At 38.4% G+C, this 6092-nt stretch overlaps 1 long non-coding RNA gene across 1 annotated transcript in view; it reads left to right on the plus strand.

Annotated features, from left to right (window-relative positions):
• The first annotated feature begins 2111 nt into the window (after nucleotides 1–2111).
• LOC125208213 overlaps nucleotides 2112–6092 on the plus strand; it is a 5506-nt gene continuing 1525 nt past the window's right edge. The window contains exon 1 of the long non-coding RNA XR_007174071.1: nucleotides 2112–2428. This is a non-coding gene — a long non-coding RNA (uncharacterized LOC125208213). The remainder of the gene's footprint in view (nucleotides 2429–6092) is intronic.

Below are 6092 nucleotides of genomic sequence, written 5' to 3' on the forward strand. Positions count from 1 at the left end.
CCTGACTAGGCCCCGACCTTGAGCGTGACCACTGCCCCGACTTCGGCTGCGGCACATGCCTACACGGACTTGGTGGCCTCCTCCGACTATAGGACGTTGTTGGACACACACAACGCCCTCATGCAGGCGACCAACCCGGCTCAAATCGCGTCCCTCCAGCGGATGCTTGATGGCCTCTGCCGCAAGTTGGGATTACTGAACTAGCCTCTTTTTATATGTAGTGCACTTTTTTTTAATTTCTAATTTTGTAACTTTTTAAAAAAAAATTAAGTAAATGTAGGATTTGCCTTGTGTTGCCTTTTTTAAATTTATTTAGCTTGATATATTTGCAAACATAAATTAAATATAAAATAGAAGAAAAAACTTTAGAGCAGGGCTTAGGGCGGACAATAGTCCGCCCCATTGCAGATGGAAGGAGCAGACAATAAAATATTTATGTGGCGGTGCATAGGGCGGGGCCCAATTGTGAATGCCCTATACATTACTGGTTTATAGTTCAAGGGCAAAATAAAACTCCAGTATTATTATTATACGTAGTATAATATGGCGTTAATGTATGTGCAGTACGTGATTGGTAGGAGAAGCATCTAGATAGATATCTATGAGAGAGAATAATTTATATTTTGTCACTTATGTTAGAGAACAAATGGACCTGCATGATATTATAGAATACAATCTTGTCTGTATGTTCGTTGTTCCTATACAATGGAATGTGAAAATTTTATTGCACCTATTTGTTTGAAAGATATATATCCATATTCGAATTTAAACATAGATTTTAACGAGTTTCATATAAAGTGAATATGTAGTTGATGAACATGTATTTTGTAGTATGATTTTAAGAATATGTTTACTTAGATTTAGGATTAGTGTTACTCTACTTATTTAACTTTCTATTAATTAATTATTTTGACTAACTTATTATGTTGAGTTTTTAAATTGACCTGAAATAGATTAAGAAAAAGACACCGAATTAGATTAAATATGAAGTCAAAGCACCAAACTCAATTAAGTGGAATGTCTATAAGTTAATCGGTTGAATGGTAATACGAATTCATGTTCATAGTTGAGTCATTTTTCTATTTTGGAAAGTTCCTTCATAGTTGAGTCATTTTCATATATTGTAACTTTTTTCTCTTTTTTATTTTACTCTCTCCTACTTTATTCTCTATACTTTATTCACTCTATATTTTATTCTCTCTATCTTTTCCTTTCTCATACTTTTATATCTATTTATTTAACACACGGCTAAGAGCATCCGCAGCATCCGCAATGCTGCGAATGTCCCATTGGACTTTCCCAAAACACCTCCTGCTACGTCATAAGAACTTCCCACTGCACAATGGCGGACTTTCCCCGGATGTCGCATCCTCGCCTTCCACGCCTAAAAGCGGACGTCCCGCGCGGACGACCGACACGCCGGTCGGATGTCCGACGGAAAGTTCGCCGTTGCGGATGCTCTAACATTCCTTCCTAAAACTCCGTGCCGAAAAGTTTCACCTCAACTATGAAGAAACGGATAGAGTACTATATTATTATTGTAACACCCGCGATTTTCGAATAATACAATTTTTCCCATTGAATGCGATATGGTGATTTAAGATGGAATTTGTGAAGAAAACAAAAGAAGATAATATTTAATTTTACGCGTGATTAAAATCATCGATCGAGTTTGAAGAATTAATATTTAGAACAAAAATAAATATTAATTGGTTGCGTTGGGTGATGTTAATCTTTGTTGGGAACGAGACGACGAAATTAATTAAAGTTTTTCGTAAACTTTAATTAATAAAAGAAATGCAAAATGTGAAGTAAATATTTTGGGCTTCTCAATTAAATAGAGCTCAGTGTTTATATGTTACGAATTTGACTTTAGTCCTATGAACTAAATCAAATAAATAAAAGATACAGGTTGGGCTATACAAATAAATGAGTCCAAATGAAAGTGAATAAAATTGTGGGAGATAGACTTTGAGCCCAATCCTTCTCTCTTCCTTTGCTACACGTGTCTCTCTTCCTTTACTACACGTTTTTCTTTTCAGCATGAATCTTCAAGAATTTCCATCCGGCTGTTACCTGCAAGCAAACCACCCACATTAATCCTAATTAATCCTAATCATGAGGATTTATCACTGTTTAATTCAGCCACTAATTGCCATTAAATCACCCAATTAAGTAGGAGTTAATCCTAATCACTTCCAGATTGATTCTCTCTTAAATTCACACTCTCACTTTCACAAAATGCAAATCCTAGCAAAAAACCAAAGAAAGAGATAGCCGAGAGGGAGGAAGAGAGTAGAAGAAACTGCTACCCTTTTTATTTAACTCTCATACAATCTAAGAAAACCGAAGCTGCCCAATCTGAGGAACTCATCCTTTCGGCCCAACAAATTCTGTAGTGTACACCACATTTCAACTTCGACAGAAGGTATAGACCTTCCCTTTTAATCATAAGTTATGAGTTTTATCATCTTGGCATCATAGCATAGTGTCACACATCAATCTCCCACACAAAGAACTAAATCAATAACACAATCGAGCAATCAACAATTGAATCACCTCTTGCTTGCAATAATTCAATCTCTTGAACCGAATACACCCCACGGCAAATAAATCAAAATACGAAAGAAACATAATTTGAATAAAGAACTTATCTTTCGGGGCGGGTTGTTTCGAGGCTGTTCGGGTTGGTTTCGGGGTGAATCGGGTCTCTGCCGAACAGCCGTTGACGGAGATTGGAGAGGATCGATGAACTGCTCCTCGAACTGGTCAGCGGCGATAACGGAATGGCAGCAGCGGCGACGGCGAGACGCCTGTCGCGGCGCTGCCACGGTGATTCCACGGCGTACTGCTCCGAACAGTGACAGCAGCGGCGCTGTGCAGTCGACTGGTGGTGGTGCGACGGCGTTCTCGAACGGAAGGTAGTGAGAGGGATGAGATTCGGAGAAGACGATGGATGAAGGGATTTCTCAATTTGGAAAAAAAATGAATGAGGGGGAGAGGTGTACCGATAGTGGAGAAGAGATTATAATTTTGGGCCTTTCTTCCCCTAAAGTAATAGGAGGAATAAGGGTGGGTTAAAATAATTAGTTTGAACTTGTAATTCAATTAATGTTTGGGCTGGAGTTTTAACCCAAGAATTTCGGAGAGCGCCAATGGCTGGGCGGCCGCCAAAATTTGAAAAGGAGTTTAAAACGACGTTTTAAAATCACGATTACCTAATTTTTCTTTCTGAATAATTGATTAAGGAGCGAAAGATAAAATAAACACCCACGTAGAATGCATGCATTTTTTTTAGTTACTTGATTCTAGAGGCTAAGTTAGCATATTATATTGTTTGCAAAAAGGCTATCTCTGCAAGCAAGTCGAGGTTGGAGTAAGAAATCTCAAGTTAGGCAATTTAAGCGAACGAGGTGAACTTTTCTATCCTACATACTAATGTGGATGAAAATATGAAAATGTGAAGCTATGTTTGTTGTTTATATAAATGATGTTGTCTTGCCATAAATGATTTGTTTTATGCCTATCTGTTTGGTTGGAACGTAAGAATCGAATTCGGGTCCAAGTGAGGGTGGTGTCCCTACTCGGATTAGTGTACACAAGTGGCCGTGGAAGGTGGCCACCTTCCATGGGTCACAAATAAAGTTATGGAGGCCGTGGGAGGTGGCCACCTCCCCGGCTGGAGAAAAAGGTAGGTGACCGTGAGAGAGCACCATCTCCACGGCACTTGGTGTTCAGATATGGCGAAAAGAAAGAAAGAACTTAGACTGATCAGTCGAACTTTAGCTCACAAAGAATTTAGTAAGCTTGGGCCTTTTAAGAGAAGACTCTCGAGTGTTACTGTGATGGCATGACAATATTTTCATTTTATGTATGTATATTTCAGCAATGTGTTCACTGAGTATTTTTATACTCAGCCCTGCATATATTTCTAAATGTGCAGGTTGAGCAGTGACGGTGGAGAATGCTGAGCAGAGTTATGGTTTTCCTTTTATTTTAAGTAGAGGTTCTCGGCGGTGCATGTCCCCATACATGTGACCGTGTTCCGCTGCGTACTAAGATTCTAGATAACATCGACTGTTACTCTGATAATTATTTATTAAAATGTAAGATTTTCATTCAAATTCTAGTGATTAAGAGTTAATTTGAAGTTGTTTCCCTTTTTATTTCCAAGTGAATATTAAGTCATTGTTTATCCTCTTTCTATTCCCCTCTTCTTATCGTCCACCCTTAGTCACGGGTTTCCGGCTTTGCTATCTTTAGCAAAGTGCGGTCGTGACATAATTTGTTCTTTCTTTTAAAAGCAATTTGAGATGTTCAAGAGGTTTAAAAAGAGAAAGTTGTAGGGATCGACGGTCAAATGAACGGGTCCAGTATGAAAATATGAAATTTTATTGAAAGGGACGATGAGTCTTATCAGGTTTTTGTTTCAAGCAAATGAAGGGAAAAAAATGAGACTTTTGAGAAAGATGAGTTCTATCGAGTAGAGACTCGGAAGTAAGTTATAGAGAAAATGATAGTTTGTTCCATTCGAGAAAGAGCTGGAAATTTTTTTTTTTAGAAAGAAAATGATGTGTTTTTATCTGGTAAAAGTTTTAAGTGAAGAGTTGATGTGTCTTTATCGAGTAAAGAATTTATATGATGAAGGAAGAAGTAACTTTTGTTTTTAGTAAAAATAGTGAAATGTGAAAGTGGAAGAGGATATTAGTTATTTGCAAAAACAAAACAAAAAAAAAGTTTACGAAATAGAAGGTTGTTCTTTATCAAGAAAAGTTGAAAAGTTTTTGGTAAGAATATATCTTTTCGAGTAGCGTATGAATCATGTTGCATGTAAAGGGAAATTAAAGTTTCTAAGAACTTAGAATGTTTTTTTTAAGTTGTGCATTCCTTTAGAAAACAGTATGAACTTGAACATAGAAGGGCAGTTGCTAACATTTTTCGCTTTCCCGAGCGATAATGAGAAAAGTATGCGATCTAAAAGAAAGTTAAAACCATTTGAGTTGGGAATGAACGATATTTTCAGAAAATGAAAGGAACTAGATATCTCTCTTCTATGTCCTACCAAAAGTGAACAATCTGGGTTGACCACTACCCTTGGTGACAATCCATTCATAACAAAAGATATTACACTCGTTGTATCCGTACATGGCAGAAGAATATAATTTCAACATAGTAAAAAGAATTTAAACTTGTGTAAAAAGTAAAGCGAAACGAGAATGACCATTATGAATTGTTGAGAACACTACGAAGCCATGATTTTCAACTATAGTCGTCAGATATAGTTATGAAACGAACTAGTTACCAAGATTTTCTTTATCATGCAAAAAAGAGACGACAGATGGTGAACCACCCTTGTAAATTACGAAAACGACTTTAGTCAATAATTTTTACCTTCATCCTAGCAAAGTGGTGATCTGCATTTTTCCCGTGTACTCTCTCGTATAGTGTCATATTAATGGTCGTATGGTTAGTATCATTGTATACGAATTATTTTTATCAGGTCAAGATAGATTGATACGACCTCACTTGGTGGACCTATGACGAGAGCCATGACGACGGCTTCGGGATGGACTCGCAACTTTCATTCAAAAGTCCAAGCGGGAGGAGCCTAGGAGGACGGATGGGCCAAAGTTGAGGATGCGTCTATGAAGAATCCAGGGCCGGCCGGAGATTTGGAAGAAACACTGCCCGGGTCGGGCGCTTTCACATGTGAAAACCGTCTCGACCAGGCGGATTGCCTGAGGACGCGCCAGGAGGACGCCCGGCCGGGCGTTTCGCGCGCCCGGCTCAGTGTGGAAATTCGCCCGGGAACAGGGAAAACGCCCGGGCCGGGCGTTTTGGCCTGTGAAAAACGCCCGACCGGGCGATTCTGCCGTTTTTTAGATTTTGTGGGCCAACTTTCTATTTTTGGACCCTTAGTATAAAAACCTCTTGATGTTATTCCATTTCCTTAGATTTTTTGGCTGAATTAAAGTTTCTACTCCTAGAGAGTTTCCTCTTTGAGGATTGTATCCAATTCCTTCCTTAAAGGTTGCTTGTTTCCATCTTTGATTGATTCAAGTAGAGGTATGCATCAATGGAGTGTATCCATT

The sequence above is a fragment of the Salvia hispanica genome, chromosome 2, assembly GCF_023119035.1.
Source record: "Salvia hispanica cultivar TCC Black 2014 chromosome 2, UniMelb_Shisp_WGS_1.0, whole genome shotgun sequence".
In the NCBI taxonomy this organism is placed as follows: domain Eukaryota; kingdom Viridiplantae; phylum Streptophyta; class Magnoliopsida; order Lamiales; family Lamiaceae; genus Salvia; species Salvia hispanica.